This window comes from Macaca nemestrina, chromosome 15, assembly GCF_043159975.1.
Source record: "Macaca nemestrina isolate mMacNem1 chromosome 15, mMacNem.hap1, whole genome shotgun sequence".
Classification (NCBI taxonomy): domain Eukaryota; kingdom Metazoa; phylum Chordata; class Mammalia; order Primates; family Cercopithecidae; genus Macaca; species Macaca nemestrina.
Genome location: NC_092139.1, coordinates 101,479,410 through 101,500,853, shown reverse-complemented (window position 1 = coordinate 101,500,853; position 21,444 = coordinate 101,479,410). Strand labels below are relative to the sequence as shown.

The following is a 21,444-nucleotide window of genomic DNA, read 5'->3' as shown; positions in this document are numbered from 1 at the left end:
ATTACCTGATGAGGTTGGATTAACCTCCATTTCAGAAATGGGGGAAGTGAGGCTTGCAGAGGTGACACGCCTGAGATCAAAGAGTGACTGAGTGGCAGAGCTGAGACTTGAACCCTAAACTGTTGGCTCCTGTGTTCCTGTCTGCCACGGTGCTGTGTGAGAAGTGGGAATGGTGAGTTCCCTGCTGAGGCTCAGTATGGAGGCAAACCGCTTTCTGCAACACATTCCTATGCTTTTGGGCAGCTTAATTGACTTCTGTGCCTCAATTTTCTCATCTGTGAAAGAGCATAATAATAACAACAATAATAATAATAGACTAGAAATTGGCCAGGCCCTTAGCGAGGACTCAGTGCGTGCTACCTCTGATAGATACTAATATATACGTGTAGTAGAAACATCAATCATCAATATTGTTGTGACTGTTTTTACATCTGGTAGCAATTTTGACCATGGACTGCCCCTTTTTTGTTAATAGATTTGTTGGGTCAATGAAAACACAGCTTTCACAAAAAGAGCTTATGTTTTATAACACCAAGCCCACAAACTAACGTCATAGTGGCCCACGAGGACACGTGACAGAGCTGGGATTGGAACCGAGGCCTGTCTGGCCTCTGTGTCCCCACACCGTTTCCCCTGGGACCCAGGTGTCCGGCTGGCCCTCTGCGTCCTGTGTTCCTGGTGATTCTGCCCTGGCGGTCACAGGGTCAGGTACACCCACTCGGAGTGGGTTTATGATACAGTTAAGAAGGAGCCCAGGCCTCAACACCGGAAAAGACGAGATTGCAGTGTTGTTCAAGGCCAGGAGCCTCTCTGCTCAGTGACTGCCGTCAATCCTCTTTCGTGAGAAGATCGCCTGTATTGTTCAAGATGTTCAGCTGTAACCTCCCCCAGGAAGCCTTCCCTGATGACATACACACCTCTGTTGCGGGCTCCCAGGTGGGGTGAATAGAGTCTTCCTTTGCTCCCGTGGCAGCTTACAGGATCTTTGGCAGGCTTTTCCGTGATGTTTTCTTCCCAGGGGTTTGTGTAGCTTGTCTTCACCACTTGCCATGAGCTCTCGAGGACAGAGGATGTGTCCGCGTTAGAAACGTCTGGTTCCCGCCGGGCGCGGTGGCTCACGCCTGTAATCCCAGCACTTTGGGAAGCTGAGGCAGGTGGATCATTTGAGAGAGTCAGTAGTTTGAGACCAGCCTGACCAACATGGTGAGACCCTCTCTCTACTAAAAAAAAAAAAAAACAAAATGAGCTGGGCATGGTGGCACGTGCCTGTAATCCCAGCTACTCGGGAGGCTGAGGCATGAGAATTGCTTGAACCCAGGAGGTGGAGGTTGCAGTGAGCCGAGATCATGCTGCTCCAGCCTGGGTGACAGAGTGAGACCTTGTCTCAAAAAAGAAAAAAAGGAAACGTCTGGTTCCCAAAATCCACTTCTCTTCTACTGAGGACACAGGAATGGCCCCCTTCCCTGCCCCTTTCTAGGGCCATGAGGCTCATTCTGACTGAAGGGCGGTGAGCAGAGGTGAGTTGCATCATCCCAGTGAAAACATTTATTTGCTGGTGCAGGAGCTCCTGGGGCTGGCTTGAAGTTCTGGGGGGCAGGACTGAGGAGTGGCACCAAATGCTGCGTGGGAGAGTTCTTCAGATTTGACAGTCAAGGATCTTCATGGCAACATGGAGAGGCCAGGCTTGTCTGCATGGCCATTCTGTGGGTGAGGAGCCTGAGGCTTAGTGAGGTTAATTGCTTGTCCGAGGGATCTTGTGCAAATTCCATGGCTTGTTCTATGGCAATATGCTACCATTCGCTGTCGTGATTTCTTGTTGTTGCTGTTAATTGTAGGCTAAGGGTGTGTGCGTGCGTGCGTGCGTGTGTGTGTGTGTGTGTGTGTGTGTAGGTGGGTGAGGAGTGGGAGTGAGAAACAGCTAGCCGAGTTGCAGTGCTTGGTCCTCTTGCAGAGTGGGTGTTAGCAAAGGCTGGCTTGCTTAGCCCAGGTGGTGGCTGCACTCGGCCACCAAGTTAACGGAGGGAAAAACGAGTTAGCTGTTATCTCCTCACAGATGTCAGTTTTCCTTTAATGTGGAGCTTTGGGGAGAATACCAAGATGGAGCTGTGCTTACTGACCTTTTCCTCGCCACACAGATGGGAATAAGGGGAGTGGAAGAAAAGGAGGAAGAAGAGAGGTATTCGAGGCAGAGGCTGCCTGGGCGATGCTGCTTCCTTACCCACTCTCAGCCTAAGGGATCCTTGCCCACCCTGAGATTCAGGGATGAAATCTCTCTAGCGACAGTGCCCAGGATTGCACTGGGCAGGAGTGCAGGCTTCACCCTCCAAGGACCTTGCTGAGGGTGCGTGGATGTGCGGGCTAAGGTCGTGGCTGTGGTGGCAGTGCACTGGGTTATCAGAGAGGCCTCAGGCTGGCCGGGCCCACAGTGTTCCCCGTGCTGGCTCCTGCTTGCAGGCAGTTGCACCATTCTAGTTGTTGTGGGCAGCTGGAGTTGAGGACTAGCCCAGGAGGGTCAGGGTGGTGGCCTGGTAGTTTGCACGTGTTGGTCTTGCCCCCACGTTGCCCTGGTGAGCGCTGAAGTCATGTTTGTGTGGGCCAGGCATTCTCCTGATCACCGTTGCATGCCCATCCTCAGAAGAACGCCCTCTGAGGTGCTGATCACACCACCTTCACAGCTCAGGACGCTGAGTGTCAGAGAGGCTAGGTCACTTTCCCGAGGCCACACTTGCTGCTGAGTAGAGAATCCAGTGTGGAGCCAGGACACTGTGACCCTGGAGTTCCGAACCACTACGATTGCCCCTCCAGGCATTTAACTTCTCTGGCCACAACTTTATTTCTTAATCGGAAAACAAAGGCAGTGGGAGAAACAAATGTTTATTTGAACATCTATGGTATGCCAGGTGCTATGGCGGGATTGTGTACATTATTTTATTTAAGTCTTATTTCAAGCCCTGGGGTTAAGTATCAGCTTCTTGACTTAAAAAATTCAAAAAAGGCCAGGCGTCGTGGCTCACACCTGTAATCCTAACACTTTGGGAGGCCGAAGCAGGAGGCTCACTTGAGTCCAGGAGTTCAACACCAGTCTGGGCAACATAGTGAGACCCTGTCTGTACAAAAAAAAAAAAAAAAAATTTTTAATTTAACAAAAAACTTAAAATATTTTAATTGTAAAATACACATAAGATTGACCATCTTAAATATTTTGGGGTGGACAGTTCAGTAGTGTTAAGTATCTTCAGATTGTTTTGCAGCCAATCTCCAGAACTGTTTGGATCTTGCAGAACTGAAATTGTGCATCCTTTGAACAAGAACTCCTTATTCTCCCCTCCTCCCAGCCCCTGGCAAGCAGCATTCTCTATGGGTTTGTGTCCTCCAGGTACCTTATATGAGTGGAGTCACGCAGCATTTGTCCTTTTGTGACTGGCGTATTTCACTTAGCATGAGGTCTGCAAAGTTCGTATCACGTGGTGTAGCGTGTGATGATATTTCCTTCTACTGTATGTATTTGCCACATATCACATCGGTTTGCCCATTTACCTGTTGCTGGACGCGTCCTTGATGAATCTTACATGTCATAATGGATTGCTTCCAGCTCCTGGCTACATTTTGTTGATTTCGTTAATCACTCAAGACCAAGAAAACACACCTGGATTTAAGCCCCCTGGTCTCTGTTTGATACCCGATTTCTGACTGCTTTTTACTTCCAAGGATCCTCCAGCTTTAGGAGTTGAGACAAATTTTATACTAATATGGCCTTTGTTAAGCCTGAAACTGCTTTGGGCTCATTGAAAACTCCCTTTTTTTTTTCTGAGTCACTGCTCAGACGGCACTTCTTCCAGAAGCCTGGTGGGGACCCAGTTTATACCGCCAGAGGCCACAATGTGAGACAAAGGCTTTTCGTTTCTATCTGTTGGGTGCCCATTGTTTTCCCAGTGTCACTTCTTCATCTGCTGAATCTTCTTCCAAAACTCGTGTGTTTGTTTCCATGTTTTAAAAATGACTATGATGAGATGTCATTCTGAAATTAGGAAGTACAGTGATACAACATTATTATCATGATCTAGGTTTGCATTTGTAAGGTGAGCTCCCTTGAGGCTAGTCATTTTTTTTTAAATTATACTTTAAGTTCTGGGATACATGTGGAGAATGTGCAGTTTTGTTACACAGGTATACATGTGCTGTGGCGGTTTGCTGCACCCATCAACCTGTCGTCTACCTTAGGTATTTGTCCTAATGGTATCCCTCCCCTAGTCCGCCACCCCTCGACAGAGCCCGGTGTGTGATGTTCAGCTCCCACCTATGAGTGAGAAGATGCAGTGTTTGGTTTTCTGTTCTTGTGTTAGTTTGCTGAGAATGATGGTTTCCAGCTTCACCCATGTCCCTGCAAAAGACATGAACTCATCCTTTTTTATGGCTGCGTAGTATTCCGTGGTGTATATGTGCCACATGTTCTTTATCCAGTCTATCATTGGCATTTGGATTGGTTCCAAGTCTTTGCTATTGTGAATAGTGCCACAATAAACATACGTGTGCATGTGTCTTTATAGTAGAATAATTTATAATCTTTTGGGTATATACTCAGTAATGGAATGGCTGGGTCAAATGGTATTTCTGGTTCTAGATCCTTGAGGAATCGCCACACAGTCTTCCACAATGGTTGAACTAATTTACACTCCTGCCAACAGTGTAAAAATGTTCCTGTTTCTCCACTTCCTCTCCAGCATCTGTTGTTTCCTGGAGGCGAGTCATTTTTTCTCAAGCCCAGGTCTTAAGCAGGTAGCTGCCCTGGGTGTGCAGTAATACGGTTTATGGTGTCAAAGGCGAGATCTCTTGTGTGATAGGCCAGAGATTCTCTCTGATGCACTCGATTACCGTTTTCTATTTAAAATAGGCATTTTGTTTATGTAGGAGAGCATTAATTACTAATTACTAACGTTTACCGATAAACAACTATAAGAAATATTTCAGTAAGTGTTTTGTTAGTATGTTTCCTTGAAAACTTACTGCAAGTGGGCCGGGCGCGGTGGCTCAAGCCTGTAATCCCAGCACTTTGGGAGGCCGAGATGGGCGGATCACAAGGTCAGGAGATCGAGACCATCCTGGCTAACATGGTGAAACCCCGTCTCTACTAAAAATACAAAAAACTAGCCGGGCGAGGTGGCGGGCGCCTGTAGTCCCAGCTACTCGAGAGGCTGAGGCAGGAGAATGGCGTAAACCCGGGAGGCGGAGCTTGCAGTGAGCTGAGATCCGGCCACTGCACTCCGGCCTGGGCGACAGAGCAAGACTCCGTCTCAAAAAAAAAAAAAAAAGAAAACTTACTGCAAGTGAACATGTAGTTTAACTTGGCCTTTTTCTGATTGCGTCATTTCTTGCAGTTGCATGTCCAGTGGGAGTATTTATTGAATTCTTGCCTTTTGGGGCTTCCCAGCTGTCTGGGTATCAAAAGCTCACAATGGATTTTTTTTCTCCTGCCCTTGAGGAGAGTCTGTTTCTTTTGGCTTCCAGCTTAGAATAAAAGAGCCTCTAGTCTGTCTGCCCCATGAACCTTCCCTTCAAAGATGTTATTTTAGGCCGGGTGCGGTGGTTCACCCCTGTTATCACTTTGGGAGGCTGAGAAGGGCGGATCCCTTGAGCCCAGGAGTCCGAGACCAGTCTGGCCAACGTGGTAAAACCTCGTCTCTACTAAAAATACACAAATTAGCTGAGCCTGTAATCCCAGCTACTGGGGAGGCTGAGGCACAAGAATCACTTGAATTCAGACGGCAGGGGTTGCAGTGAACTGAGATCACGCTGCTGTATTCCAGCCTGGGCAATAGAGCGAGACTCTGTCTCAAAAAAAGAAAAAGAAAAAAAAAGTTATTTTAGCTTTTTCTGCTTGCTCTTGGAAAAACAAAAATTAGGGAGCAAAGGGGAGACAAAAAAGGATAATGACAGGTTCATCTGACCTTAAAGAGGCCTTGTCTATTTTTCAGAACCTACATTAAGAAACAGATTCAGATCCATCAGCCGTTTGTAGAGCACCTGTCGTGAGCCAGGTAAGATGTGTAGCGTTTTCAAAGCCGTTTTATTAAATCCTCATGGAAACCTTTGCAAGTTGCTGTTTTTCAGCTGGGCAATCTGTGCTGAAGTAAGCTACCTCGCTTGGCTCACACGGCTAAAAGTAGAAGCACCAGCCTAGGGCTTGGTGTTGTCCGCCTCTAAGTTTAGGGCTGTAATCTGGTTCTTCCACCAAAGAAGACACAGTGGCTGCCTCAGAGGGATCTGGAAACGGGATCTAATTCCCAGTTCTGGTGGGATTTCCCCTGTGTCTTCCTCTCTTGACTGATGATCAGTAGATCTGTTTATCACTCCTAGGAGCTGCGTCTTGCGGCTTCATTTCAGCCTCTTCATATGGACCTCACCGAGGCTCTGAGGGGGAAGTGGCTGCTTAGACCCACCACCCTCCCACCCAGCTTGTTCTGTCAAGAATGGTTCCGACCCTCTTCCATGGAGAGGCGTGTGACTGTCTGGGTGGAGGACATTTCCAGAGGAGGATGGCCCCCTGAGAACTGGTCCGGGGATGGCCACAGTTCAGCACTCTGGTTGGATTCTGCACATGAAACATTTTGGAATCTTTTCAGTGGAAGTTTGGCTCTTGGACAGCTCTCTTCTGCTGTCCCCTGAATCCCCTATTCCCACTGAGGTCAGAGGCCATTTTTTTGTGCATGGTCATCACCCAGGTGCCAGCGTAGCGCTGGGTGCCCAGGAAGCCTCCGGTAAGCAGCACTGAAGTGAGGGGTGCGTCTCAGGATGCCAAGACTTGATCCCGACTCCATCATTTATTGTGCTAGTTCTCTTAACCTTTTAAGTTTCAGTTTCGTTGTCTTAATAAAAAGGGGACATGTGAAGAGATGACAGTAGTCCTTTGTGGTTTGCTGTAAGGACTCAATGAGCAAAAAACGTGTAATGAGGGGCAGGTATGGGCTTTCTTAATTTTTGTATCCTGAGGTTGGTATTCACTCCATATTCATCAGAATGATGATGAAGGAGTAAGGAACCTCCACTCTGAGTTTCATTTGCCCAGTTTTGAAAACTAAGATACTGATGTTAATCTGTGGTTCCTGGCGGGAGAGGGCTGCTCATCAGAAATTCCTGGGGGCCTTTCCCCGAAGCACAGGACCAAGCCCCACCCCTGAAATTCTGATTCCTGCCATCTTGGCTGGAGGGTGGCACGTGGGTTCTGAAACATGGGTCCTGGGGATTGTGCTACACAGCCCTGGTGAGGCGTGATGGACCCTCTAGCCTCTGAGTTCTCTCGCCCGATCCTTTCTGGGTTGGGCAGGTTGGGGGCACACGGAGTGTCTAGCCAATGGTTAGGGTTCTGACAGTTTCCCACCCCACCTCTCTACCTCCCACCCATTCTTCAAGACCCCCTTTAAATGGCACCTTCTCCAGAACGACTCCCCGGGCCTTCTGAGCTGGAAAGTGCTCTCTTTCTCTCTGCTGAGTGCCCCGTGGTCCTGCCTCTGGGGTTTTGTAATGCTGCAGTCAGCCATAAGCTTGTGGAGGGCACTGCCTCGGTTGATACAGCAATGACACCCCACAGCACCTTCGCCGGGCTCTTGCATCCAGTTGGCATATCATATATATTTACGTATGTCAGCAATACATTTATGAATAACTGTTTCAACAGCTAACTCTTTGGTTTTATAAATCACAAGTGCATCTCCCAAGATTCCTTCTGTTTCTCTTCAGATCAGTAACACAGAATGGCTTTGTTAAATTGGTCCTTTTTTTTTTTTTTAATAAACTGGAGACACTTGGGGAGAAAAAAGTGATGTACTCTTCCTTTGTAATTAGCTATGATGATGAGACTATCTTTTCCATTATGTTTTATTTTTACTTGCCTTGGAATTTATCAAGTGGCCTCTTTTCTATGAAGGTTACCCTTCAAGTAAGTAAGGGAGCTTGATGAGAACACTGGGGGATTTACTTCGTACTTTTTAAAAAATAAGACTCATGATGGAGAAGGCTGATGTGAGCTGATGGTGAAAGCTCAGCCTGGAGCTATAAAAAGGGGGTCTCTGAGCTGAGAAACTGAAACCGATCCTCCACGATCAAGATTTTTTTTTCTGCCATCAACTGCCGAAGTAATTAATAGTCACTTTTATTTTAGAATTTGTTTTATGTATTTAACAAAGCCTGCTGAGTAGCCCTTCATGGCTTCTCTTCATACCCAGGGCAAGGTCCTTTGTTTTTCTTTTTTTTATCCCTTAAGTGCATTTATAATTGCATTGATCAACTCTGACTTTGTGATATGCCAGCTCCTTGCATGTGATCCTCATTTGATTTCATGTTTTCGATGCAAATGGATCTTGGAATCCATTCTAGAGTGCTTTGGTAGATTTCTTAATCCACAAGAGGCAGTTTAGCTTGTTCAGCCTCTACAAGGACTGTCTGGTATGGCCGGTCTGGGCATCTGGCTGGCCACGAGCCTGCCCAGTAGGGACTCGGTTAGGACCTGCTGAGAGCGGTTTCGCTTTCACATTTGCTGCTTCTTGTCCACAGCTGAACTGAGAGGTGTTCTCGGGGATCCCTAGAGTACTGAGAACAAAGAGCAGAAGGAAGAACTTGCATCCTTCTATTTTCCATCCATTCAGTGACTATTTACTGCCTGCCCCAAGGCAGGTTCTGAGGATACAGCAGACGGCACAACAGGCAGTCCCTGTCCTTGTGGACGTGCTCTGGCACCAAGCTGTTTCCAACTCAGCACATGTGGGAAAGGAACTGGCATTTTTTCATATCCTTGCTATCTTCGGCATATGTGGGCATACTTATTTAAACCTCACAACTCTATGTGAAGTAGGTATTATTAAGGGTTCTGTAGGCCACATGTATCTGTGAACATCATACTGGTGTGTGGTGTTTTGCATAATAGAGCTATGAAATTATGCAGCTGGGGTTTGAAAATAAACCCTGCCTTTTGCCGTCTAAATGTTGAACAAGGGACTTAAATGTTCACAGCCTCCTCCTCTTCCCCTATTTTGAATGAGGCTAAAGGTTGGGCCTCTTAGGATCTTTTGGTAGTTAACACTTTGCAGGTTGGCGTGGATACACACAGGTATTGTAAACCTGTGTGTGCTTGGAAAACAGAGGCTCTTTCTGCCTGTGATTCTGGAGTTACTTCTGGATTTGATCCTATACAGAATGCTCTTATATCCTGTTCATTATAGGGAAGGAAGCTTGTGGCAGGGAATTTGGAGACCCACGTTCCATCTGGTTCTGCTCGCAAATTGTGTGTTCTCGGGCAAATTCCTAGACCTCTCTAGTTCTCAGTTGTCGCATATCTGAAATGAGACAATGGTGCTGATTTCCCTTTGGATTAATTTCTCCTTGGATAAATTTCTCTTTGGTGGCTTTGTTTGGGCCCCCCTCTTCATTTCCATCAAGACTTCTCATGTTTAAATTTCACATGGTGGAGGGCTTGCCTGGTTGCCTCACTGATCACTGTGACCCTCGCCTGGCATTCCCAACCCTCTTTACCCTGTTCTGCTTTTTCTATATTTTCATAGCACTATAGCACTTACCACTTTCTTTTTTTTTTTGGAGACGGAGTCTCGCTCTGTTGCCCAGGCTGGAGTGCAGTGGTGCAATCTTGGCTCACTGTAACCTCCGCCTCCCGGGTTCAAGCCATTCTCCTGCCTCAGCCTCCCAAGTAGCTGGGACTATAGGCATATGCCACCACACCTGGCTAATTTTTTTTTTTTTTTTTTTTTTAATTATAGATGGGGTTTCACTGTGTTGCTCAGGCTAGGCTGGTCCTGAACTCCTGAGCTCAGGCAATCTGCCCGCCTCGGCCTCCGAAGGTGCTGGGATTACAAGCGTGAGCCACCGCGCCCAGCCTTCATAATACTTACCACTTTCTAACAGACTGTATGCTTTTTAAAATTTATTGTGTTTATTTTTATAAACAAAAAAGAAATGTTACCTTTACTGGAATGTAACCTAATTAAGGAGTGAAATCGTTATCGATCTTGTGCCCAGACCACCTTGAGACCATGAAGGGCTGCTCAGGAAGCTTTGTTAACTATAAAACAAATTCTGAAATAAAAGTGACTATTAATTACTTCAGCAGTTGATGGTAGGGAAAAAAAAATTGATCTGGGAGCATCTGTTTCAGTTTCTCAGCTCAGAGGCCCCTTTTTGTAGCTCCGGGGCTGACCTTTCATGGTCGGCTCTTATCAGCCTTCTCCATCATGAGTCTTATTTTTAAAAAGTACAAAGTAAATACCACAAACAGGTATTGTGACTTGTGGGACAAGTTGTCGAGAAAATTAGAAAGAATAGTTCCTTCTGCTGCTATTTGCTTAGAGCCGGCCTGGCTCTAATAGCTACGGCCCTTGTGTGTTCTTTTCTTGAGCATAAAGAGTTTCGCAGAATATGGACATAGGATGGAGCTACTCTATATTGGTGATAGAACAAGGCAAAAACAAGACCGCGCAATCATCAACATGGAGCACAGATAAAAGCAAGATCCCTGCGAGGCACAGAAATGACCAAACATTCCCCAGTCTCAGCTCACATGAATGTTTCTTTACCGATTGTGGCTTTAGCCTCATTCTGTTCCTCCTGCCTCTTAGATAAAAATTAGGAAGCTACGTCATCATAAAATTTCTGCTCTGTTGACAGCACCCAATTCAGAGCAAAACTATGTTTCCCTGAGCCTACCCCTAAATCACTGAACACAGTCCAAATTGTATAATGAGCTCCTCCTGACGTCCTCTTGCTAAGATATCTGAAATTCTGCCTGGCATCGTGTCCACCTTGTTGCAGTCAACCAATAAACCCAACTTTGTTTGACTCCAGGTATGTTCCTGGTAGTCTTTAACTGGGGCCGGTGGCACAGTCGCTTGGTGAATAAAACCTTGTCATAGGCATCACTGTAGAAATGTGTAGGTTATTTTACAGCTGAATGGTATTGAATAGACTCGTACACAGCTTAATTGGAGAGCTGAGTCACTTGATAATTGTGGAAACCGCAGGATGTGACAGAAGGCGGAAATGCAAAGGTTGGGTAAGTGTGCCTCGAAGTGAGTAAGTTGAGAGAAGGAGAAAGCCTAGAAGTCTGGGGTGGTAGAGAGGGGAAGGTGGGTAGGGCTGGAAGAGATAGTGGGTCTTGAGTAAATCGCTTGTTTAGGAGTCTAGACACCCAAGGTCTTCTCCTGGATTTACTGCATATGAGCTCTTAACAACTCCAGTAGTTAGGTTTTTCATTTGTAAAAAACAGGGTCCATCATCTCTCCTCCTTATCTCACATAGTAGTTAATTTGTGTGAAACACCTTATAAAGTATCCTGTGCTGGAAAAGTATAAGGCCTGGCTCTAATTGTGGAGAGAATCAAAAAACACACAGTTTCAAGGTGTTTCACCCATAAGCTAGTTGCTAAATGATCCCTCTCTGTCTTCCACCATCCAAACTTTAGAGATGAGGGTTGCCATAGGAACCTTGTCATTATCATTCAGCAGCTATAGTCTTGCTTTGGTGGTGTATTTTTTTTAAGACCGGTTAGGTTACTTACAGGGTCTTGGGAGCATGAGTGTGGTGGGAGGGGCATAAGAGAGAGGCAGGGATAGAATTAGAGAAAGGAGCCAGCAAAACCCTTGCCCCATCAGATGAAGGGCCTAGGATCCAGCTGCTACCTTTACACCCTCTGCCCTATCCCCCTCCACTCTGAGTCAGACTTGGTTGTTCAAGGATTTAAATGGGAAAATGTGTTAGCCAGATTATCCTTCCAAATAAGGTTATAAAGTCTACCGTATTAAAGAGGGGAAGATTTCCTTCTGTGGAATTTCAGATCTTGATAATAATCATGGTAATATTAATAATATGACTGTCTGTCATTTATTAGGTGTTTGTTATATGCTGGACACTGAATTCAGCATTTGTGGGTGTTGCTTCATTTAGTACTTGAAATAAATTCATTGTTATCCTTCTTTGCAAATGAGGAAGTGGAAACATAGAGGTTAAATTACCCACCCACAGTCACCAGTCAGCTGGCCTCACAGCACAGAATTGAACTAGGTCCTTCTGACCTCAGGGTGGAAGACTTAAGACTCTGCTCCCTGGTTTCCTTGCAGATAATCCTGGGATATGAGAACTATTATCTAGGACGCTCATCTTTTAGATGGGAAAATAGGGGTTAGAAGAAGTGAAATCCCTGTTTGAAGGCCATGTTATTGCTGCTGCTGGTGGTAGGTCCTGGGTGAGGCCCGAGATCTTCTGATCATTAGTCCAGACAGTGAATAGGACTTTTCTCCTGATGGGTTTAAAATATGAGTGGTTGTGGTCGCTGGCAGTTTCCGCAACAGAGGTATGGTCCTCCTTTTACTTTTCTGTGAAAAAGGCCCTGAAGCTACAGAACCAGATTATCTGGTCTCTCATTGCACCTCTACCCGCTAACATCCATCTGACCCTGGGCTCCTTCTTTAATCTCTCTGTCCCTTTGTACTTCCTTGTATGGAAAATTGGGATAACAGCTGTACCTATGCCTTAGTGTTGTAATAAGAACAAAAGGAGGCTGGGCGCAGTGGCTCACACCTGTAATCCCAGTACTTTGGGAAGCAGAGGCGGGTAGATCGCCTGAGGTCAGGAGTTTGAGACCAGCCTGGCCAATATGGTGAAACCCCGTCTCTGTTTAAAATAAAAAAAAATTAGCTGGGCATGGTGGTGCTCATCTGTAATCCCAGCTTCTTGGAAGGCTGAGGCAGGAGAATTGCTTGAACCTGGGAGGCGGAGGTTGCAATGAGCCAAGATTGCACCATTGCACTCCAGCCTGGGCAACAGAGTGAGACCCTGTCTCAAAAACAAACAAACAAAAAACTAAAGAGATTAATATGTTGAAAACTCATAGCCTGGCATCTAGTACCCGGTAGGTTTTGAGTAAGGAGTGCCTGTTAATAATATATCCCATCCCTCGTTTGAAGGATGTAATCCTCATTTGAGTTTTTTTCGGTAGACCGGAGCTCCTGCCCGGGCCCCTTGGAATTAATATCCTCTGAGATACGTGGATACTGTTGACGTTATGGTGAAGATGGTGAGGTGTTGGGAGGCGGAGTGGAGAGGGACTGATTGATGTAAAAACGACATGAGCTTGCTAAGGACACCCAGGTGGTTGAGATGTTCTGTGAAGTGGGCCTGTGTGTCTGCTGGACCTGGAGTTGAGGGGACAGGTTTCTTTTGATGCAGCGTCTTGTCCTGGGGTGACTCTGGGAGGCAAAAGCATTGCCTATTCATGAGACTGATGACACACTATCATTCCTAGACCAGAAATGGTGCAAGAACAGAGAGGATTATCCTGCTTTTCTTTCTCTACACAGTCCCTGTGACAGAGAAGGTGTCTGCTGAGTGGACAGGCCAAGAACTGTTCTCCAGGACTGAGTGCAGATGAAATAGGGGGTATAAACCCATGAAGAACAATGAGGCAGGAGGGAGTGAAGCGGGACAAGCTGGGGTGGAGGAGAAAGAATTTGCCTTTATTCCACAATTAGCCTTTTCGGTTCTTTAAGAGCTTTAGGAGGTAGTGAATATGGTCCTCCAGTCTACGGACCAGAAGAGGCATCTCAGGCAAGTGATTTGCCCAGTACTAGTTAGGGATAGATGAAGGACCTGGTCCCAGGTCCCTCTCTCTGCCTCAGAGGCCCTCTGGGATCCATTGAAGGGACTTGTCTTGAGTAATTAACTGAATACTGGTTTATTCAGAATGAGGGGTCTTTAGTTGGGGAATAATAGGCTTGTCTTTGGTGAAACCACTGGGGTTTTTGGGTCCAGTGTCTGGCAGTGTGCAAGGAGCCTGGGGCATCTTTGTCACAATGTGGCTTCAGGAAGAGCCCTCCTTCCCTTCCTGAGTAAGGCAGAATTTGAGTCAGGCTGGGGTGGGCTCCTGTTGCGGGGACAGGTTACTGTGGGTGCTGGAGGGAATGACTTTTAGTCTGAGTCATTCAGTGGCCTGTGGGGGTGCAGGGCTGGGGGTGGAGAGAGAAATAGAGGTGCTGGCCAAAAAGTCTCAGTGCCTGCCCTTTCTTACCCCTAGGGCCCATGAGCCTGGTTTAAAAACCACTTATCCACCACCTTGTTTTCATTCTCACTCACTGAGTCCTTGAGATGTAAGCGTGTTGGTGAGAAAAACTATTGCGGTGGCTGAGATGTGCTGGGCGAAAGATTTTCAACTAGTCTTTTCCTAATAAGCAACGACTTGTTTATATTCTGAGCTTTCACAGCAGCATTCTAGAAAAAAAAAAATACGGAGGACTCAAAAAAAATGTGCTGCCTGATTTAGTTTTGATTGCTCATGTCTCTGGCTTCTTTCACGGAACTATTAATTGACTATAGGGAGTTGCTGCTTTTCGCACAGTAAGCTCCTAGTCATGAAGCAAAATGGTGACATTGATCATTTTGGGGTCCCTCAGACTCTGGCAACGTTGAAACAGGCTGTCAGTTTCTTTTTTTTTTGTAACCACCAGTTAGCATGAGTGGGGGTGGCAGAAATTACCAGTTTGATTTTTGATCAGGGGCTATGGCTTATACTTAAGCTATTTGGAGGGAGGAGAAAGCATGAATGGGTGAGTTAAGGCAGTAACAAGATGGAGCCATGCTGGGTTTTTAGGCAGTTGTTTCAAAAACAACACAAAGTAAGAAATGGTGAAAACCAGGAACTGTTTGACTTTTTCTGGTTTACAATGAGAGAAGAAAGATGTTTGGGGAGTTTTAGAAGACTTGAGTCTGTTGCCTAGTAAGTACCTCGGGTGGCGTCCTTGTACAGATCAGTTCACAGTATACCACTGCTTAGAAGTGGACTGGATTTAATGGGACTGGCTATTTATTCAGCAACAACTTATTATTCACCTTCTATGTATAAAGCACTATTCTGAATAAATGTCTTCTGAATTGTTAGAATCTCAACTGTACTCAATATTGTTACCATGTGAAGCATATCTTACGGAATTCCGATTTTTTTTTTTTAAACTATTACTCCCGTGTCATTAAATGAAAAGTTTCAGAACAATGGTAGTTGAATGCAGTTTGGGTAAAACTGTGAATATCTAGATGTTCTATATTTGTGTATGCGTGAAACATTTCGGAAGATAGGTGAGATGCTGTAAAATAATCAGTCTAATGAAGTCAGTGTTTTAATGTGTGGTTGCCAGCATCACCAAAGAAACAACCAGATGTCATGTGCCTCTCGATCTGATGACTTGGATCTGATCAGGACCCTCCATCTAGCTAGGAAGTCACAGGAAATACACGGAGGGCAGAGACACAGGTTAGATGACAGAGACACTGTCATGAAAATTCAGACAGCAGAGAACTCTGTAGAAAAACAACCCTGTTCTTCATCAAGGCAATTGTAAGGGGGAAAATTTGATGGTGCCGGTGGCTTGTGGATGTTAGATGAAGTTAAGGAATGAATGTTCTTTTCTTAGCGTGGTAATGAAATTGAGATTTAAAAATAAAGATTTTGAAACCATTAGGACCAAGATGATAGTATATTGGGGATTTGCTTGAAAGTAATCGCGGGGTTGGGGGAGAGGGAGTCATGGGAATGAGTAGGATAGAGAGGAGACAAGACTGTAATGATCATGACTTGATAATTACAGATACCGGGTCACAGATATATAGGGACTCTCTTTTTTTTTAATGTTTTTAACATTTCTCATAATACAAATGTTAAAGGAAATAATGATTTAGTCTGTTTCTTAGCCATTTCCTAAAGATAGGCATTATAAGGTCCGTTATAGGCCGGGTGCAGTGACTCACGCTTGTAATCCCAGCACTTTGGGAGGCTGAGGCGGGTAGATGATCTGAGATCGGGAGTTTGAGACCAGCCTGACCAACATGGAGAAACCCCGTCTCTACTAAAAGTACATTAGCCGGGCGTGGTGGCGCGTGCCTGTAATCTCAGCTACTCAGGATGACTGAGGCAGGAGAACCGCCTGAACCCGGGAGGCAGAGGTTGTGGTGAGCCGAGATCGTGCCATTGCACTGCAGCCTGGGCAACAAGAGTGAAACTATGTCTCAAAAAATAAAAATAAATAAGATCCATTATAAGTAACATCCTGGAATTTTTCAACTTGATGTGATGCTCAAAGGAGGATGTAGTTCCCTAACATCATTCCATGAACTTCTAGGATTCTGGGTTTCCTGAGGGCGGGGGAGGTAAGGGAGAGAGACTCAGGTCAGTGGGACTTCAGAATCCTGTAAATACACTTCAGTCACAGATGCGTCACCTGTACATTTTAGATCTTTGTGTTTCCCAGAATATTTTGTTGGGGACAAAAAGGGGGCTTGTTATTTACAGAAAGAAAAGTTTGGGGCCAGGTGTGGTGGCTCACGTCTGTAATCCCAGTACTTTGGGAGACCGAGGTGGATGGATCACGAGGTCAGGAGTTCAAGACCAGCCTAACCAACATGGAGAAACCCCATCTCTATTAAAAATACAACATTAGCCGGGCGTGGTGGCGCATGCCTGTAATCCCAGCCACTCAGGAGGCTGAGGCAGGAGAATCACTGAGCCCGGGAGGTGGAGGTTGCAGTGAGCGGAGGTTGCAGTGAGCCGAGATTGCGCCATTGCACTCCAGCCTGGGCAAGAAGAACCAAACTCTGTCTCAAAAAAAAAAAAAAAAAAAAAAAAAAAAGTTTGGAAACCACACTCTTGTTTTATAAACAAGGCAACCAAAGCACGCAGAGGGGAGGTGATAATACCCAAGTTCGCACAGCAGGCAAATTGCCGATCCTCAGACCGCATGGCAGCTGTTCTTACACTCTTCAGTCACACCAGTCCCCAGTCATTACCCTGTAGACCTCTTGCACAGGGGCCCCAAGGAAGATAGGTCACCTGCATGCAGGCCTCCAGTGCTGCCTGATCCTCCTAAGTGGGAGCTGTGCTGAAATGGAAATGACTTTCTGCGTTCAAAGCACCGAAAGGAAAGCCCCATTGGAGATGCACTTACTGCATGCTCCCAGCTCCCAGCTTGCTCTTTTACTAAACTCCCTGTGCCAGGGAGCATTGTAGCAGGAGGAAGACATTGAATTTGGGAAACAAACAGTCTCACTGGGACTCTTCCTGGGCTAGAAAACCTGTACGTTGAACACTTAATCATTTTTAGTGCTTGTTTCATCTGCTGCTCATGTTTATTTGCCCTCAATAAAACCAAGAAACCTTGGAGGGTCTCAAGAGGTATCCTGTCTTTCAGGGTTGGGGACACTGTGGAGCACAGTTAGAATCTAGGGTTACAAGTGTTGTCTGTAAATTGGAGGGTTTCCATTTTTTTGTTGTTTCTTTTTTTTTTTTTTTTTTTTTTGGATGGAGTTTTGCTTTTGTCACCCAGGCGGAGTGCAGTGGTGCCATCTCAGCTCACTGCAACCTCCGCCTCCCCGGTTCAAGTGATTCTCCTGCCTCAGCCTCCTGAGTAGCTGGGATTACAGGTTCCCGCCACCACACCCACCTAATTTTTTGTATTTTTAGTAGAGACGGGGTTTTACCATGTTGGGTAGCCTGGTCTCGAACTGCTGACCTCAGGTGATCCCCCCCCCCAACCCCGCTTGGCCTCCTAGGAAAGAAAGGAGATGAGTAAACTAGAAGTGGGAGGAAGGACGCCGGGAACAGACTGTGGGAACTGAATTGTACATATATTCTCTTATGGCCTTGTTAGACCAGCGGCCTTTAAACTTCTTTTACTGCATTCAAACCTGCACGATAAGGCTTGTTTTCATCAGTAACATTTTAGTAGCGGTTTGGCCAGGTTGTGGGTACAGAGAGGGCTTGGGGCAGGGGTGGGACCTCTGGGGAGGACGGTGGTGTCCCACTAGAGGGTTTAAGTGCAGTTTGTGAATAAACCCCCATATGCATTTTGGATCTTCCTGCATGCTCACTACTTTTCCTCTGTTGAGACCTCTTTAATTTTCAATCATTTATTTATTTATTTATTTACTGAGAGGGAGTCTTGCCCTGTCCCTCAGGCTAGAGTGCAGTGGCGCGATCTCAGGTTACTGCAAACTCCGTCTCCTGGGGTCAGGCGATTCTCATGCCTCAGCTTCCGGAGTAGCTGGGATTACAGGTGTGCGCCACCATGCCCGGCTAATTTTTTGTATTTTTAGTAGAGAAGGGGCTTCACCATGTTGGCCAGGCTGGTCTCGAACTCCTGACCTCAAGTGATCCACCCACCTCGGCCTCTCAAAGTGCTGTGATTACAGGCATGAGCCACTGAGCCTGGCTGAGACATCTTTTTAGTTTCCTCGTTTGACCTTTAGAGCAAGGCCCTTTAGCATTATGGGGAATACTTAGAATTGAGTTCAGGGCTGGCATCCATCCACTGGAGGCATCATTAGTCATTTTAATTTTTAATGAGTACCCACTGTGTGCTGTGCTCCTGGGTTTCGGGGATGGCTAAGATCTAGTCTATACTTAAAAGTGCACAGTCTAATAATATAATGAAAAACAATACATAAGAGATTAATGTTATGACATTTTTGCTCTTTGCCAGTTACCCAGGCAAATGTTGTGCTTATGTTTGGGCATTTACTTAATCTTTGCAACAGCTATCACGAAGGGTTATCATCAATAACCCCATTTTACAGATGGGACACCAAGGCTTGGAGAGATCATCTAACTTGCATGAGATCTTAGAGGCAGTAGTAAGTGTTGGAGACAGGATTTAATGCTAGGCAGCCATCTCCAAAGTGCTTTTTTTTTTTTTTTTTTTTTTTTTTTAAAAAGACGGAGTCTTGCTCTGTTGCTCAGGCTGAAGTGCCGTGGCGCAATCTCAGCTCACTGCAAGCTCCGCCTCCAGGGTTCAAGCCGATTCTCCTGTCTTAGCCTCCCAAGTAGCTGGGATTACAGGCACATGCCACCACAACGGGCTGATTTTTGTGTTTTTAGTAGATGCGGGGTTTCACCATGTTGGCCAGGCTGGTCTTGAACTCCTGACCTCATGTCATCCACTCGCCTCAGCCTCCCAAAGTGCTGAGATTACAGGCGTGAACCACCGTGCCCGGCCCAAAGTGCTCATTCTTACAGCCACCCTCTCTGCCTTCCAGTCTGGAAGGGACATGCTCCCGACCCATTGCAGTATAATGAACATAGCCACAGAGACGTTCACATGCACGGGGCAGTGGGGAAGCAGAGTTCACCCATTCACAAGCAGGGAAGATAGAACGGAAAATCAAGGACAGCTTCACAGAAGAGATAAAGCCTGGGTTGGGTTGTGAGGATGAAAAGGAATGTCTACCAGCAAGGCTAGGAGTATGGAAATCCAAGGTCACATGAACAACATAGACAGGACCCCAGAGGAAGAAAACAGATGCCTTGTTTGGAGAACTGTAGGTGTTTGTGTGTGTGTGTGTGTGTGTGTGTGTGTGTGTGTGTGTGTGTGTTAGAATGGGAAATGTGAGTGAGAGAGAGCAACAGGTAAAATGCTGGGGAAATTCTCAAGGGTAACATCCCAGCTGCCCTCCCGGTCAGCAGCCATTAGCGGCATGTGGCTACTTTAAATGAGTTGAAATGAAATAAAATTAAAAATATAGTTCCTTAGTCTCAATAACCACATGCAGCTAGCAGCCACCATATTTTAGAGCACAGATGTAGAAAACATACATCATGACTGAAAGTTCTGTTGGGCAGTGCTGGGCTGAATATTTCCTTATTTGGCTCACATCTGTCAAGCTGCACCTGGTGTTTTTTGACACCTGCACACGTCAGGTTTCAGAGGGGTTTGCTTTGTTTTGGTAGAAGAGCCTGCACTGGCTGCTTAGGACCACAGTGGATGTGCCAGAGAGATTGAATGTATAGTTAGAAGCAATGTACAGTTGCTCAAGATATGAATATTAGTAACTTTTTTTTTTTTAGCACTGCTTAGATGAATATACAAAAATCCCAAGAAATATGTTATTTCCCCTCTAAGCCAGCAGAGCTACTAGTTTTATTAAACAGACAATGGCAAATCTATTTTTAATTTTATTTTTTATTAAAAAATGCCCTACTGCTTGAGATTCTAATCTCTAGCTGAATAATAAGTGTCATTTTCGAGTTGCAAATCGCCAGAGCAGTAGCATGCGTCGAAGGCACTTAATAAATAGGATTCGGTGCTTTACGTCCATGTAGAGACAAAAATAGGTCAAAAAGCCTTTTCCTTTTTCTTTTGAGTACAGTGTTCTGACTTTCCAGATGGTGAGGAACCATTTAGAACTATAAAGGGATTTTGATTTCGATAACAGTAACCGTGTTGAATTGAACAAACTTTCTATTTTGTAAGAGGCTTTCTTTGAAGTCCTGTCGGCAGTTTGTTAATATTTTAGACTGTTATTTGTGACCAAGAGATTCAGTTTGGAGGACTTTTTGTGATTCACCCGTGTGTTTTAAAATAATTTGCCACTATTTTTGGAGTGCTTGGTCCCGGGAGATTTGTGCATGAGTCCTGATTTTGTCTCTTAGTCGCGGTGTGACTCTGGGGAAGTGTGTGCTGAGGATCTCTTGGCTTTCTGACTTTGTATTTATTCACCCTGCTCAGTTTTCCCAGGGAGACCCACACTCACACCCACCCTTTAGCACGTGGACTTTGGTGGAGATGATATTGTGCAGGGCTTCACGGGGAGACATAGGACTCAGATTATTCCTGATACTGGCTTTTAGTAATTGGCTTAGAGGTGGTTTCATGACTTAGTTGGAGCCCATAAGATGTGATGAGACTTTTGTTGGGGCTGTTGAGAGGCACATGTGTTCTTTTCCACTGGCCTTGAACCTCAGAGGGTGGAGCTGCGGATATCGTAGCTCCATCCAACCTAGCAGCTGCCTTGCCACTGCATGACGCCTGAGTATGAAGTCCGTGTGGATGAGAGCAGAGCTGAGAGGTGGAGAGGGACCAGGCCACCTCCTGGACCCAGATCAAACCTTGCCAGAGGGTAGATTCTCCTCTGGATCTTACAGATTGTGAACTATTCAGTCCTTTATTTTGCCTCCGTTAGTTGAGTTGGATTTTCTGTCACTTTCATTGGAAAGCTCCCTCGTAAACTCTGAAACCTTTTTTCTACATTTGTAAGAGGAAAAAAAAAATGAGAGTAACAGAACAGATGCACCTTGGCTTAGTATAGATTGCCTCCTGCTAAACCCATCATAAGTTGAAAATATCAAGTTCAGAATTTGCATTTAATACATTTAACCTACATTACAGCATGGTTTAACTTAGCCTACCTTTCATTGGCCTGTATTTGGGCAAAATCATGCAACCTAAGCCTAGATATATTGAATACTATACTGAAAATGAAAAACAGAAGGGTTATGTGGGTACTCAAGTATAGTTTCTATTGAATGCATACTGCTTTTGCATCATCATAAAGCTGAAAAGTCAGCCAGATGAGGTGGCTCATACCTGTAATCCCAGCACTTTGGGAGGCTGAGGCGGGTGGATCACTTGA

General features: G+C 45.6%; 1 protein-coding gene across 5 annotated transcripts in view; it reads left to right on the top strand.

The window, feature by feature from the left end:
- LOC105493993 (LARGE xylosyl- and glucuronyltransferase 1) overlaps nt 1–21,444 on the top strand; it is a 634,501-nt gene that overhangs the window by 59,559 nt on the left and 553,498 nt on the right. For 2 of the 5 annotated variants that reach the window (XM_011762032.3, XM_071080484.1), the window contains exon 2: nt 5,973–6,035. The exons of the other annotated variants lie outside the window; for them this stretch is intronic. The gene's annotated coding sequence lies outside the window, so the exon portion shown is untranslated. The remainder of the gene's footprint in view (nt 1–5,972; nt 6,036–21,444) is intronic. 5 annotated transcript variants of the gene reach the window in all.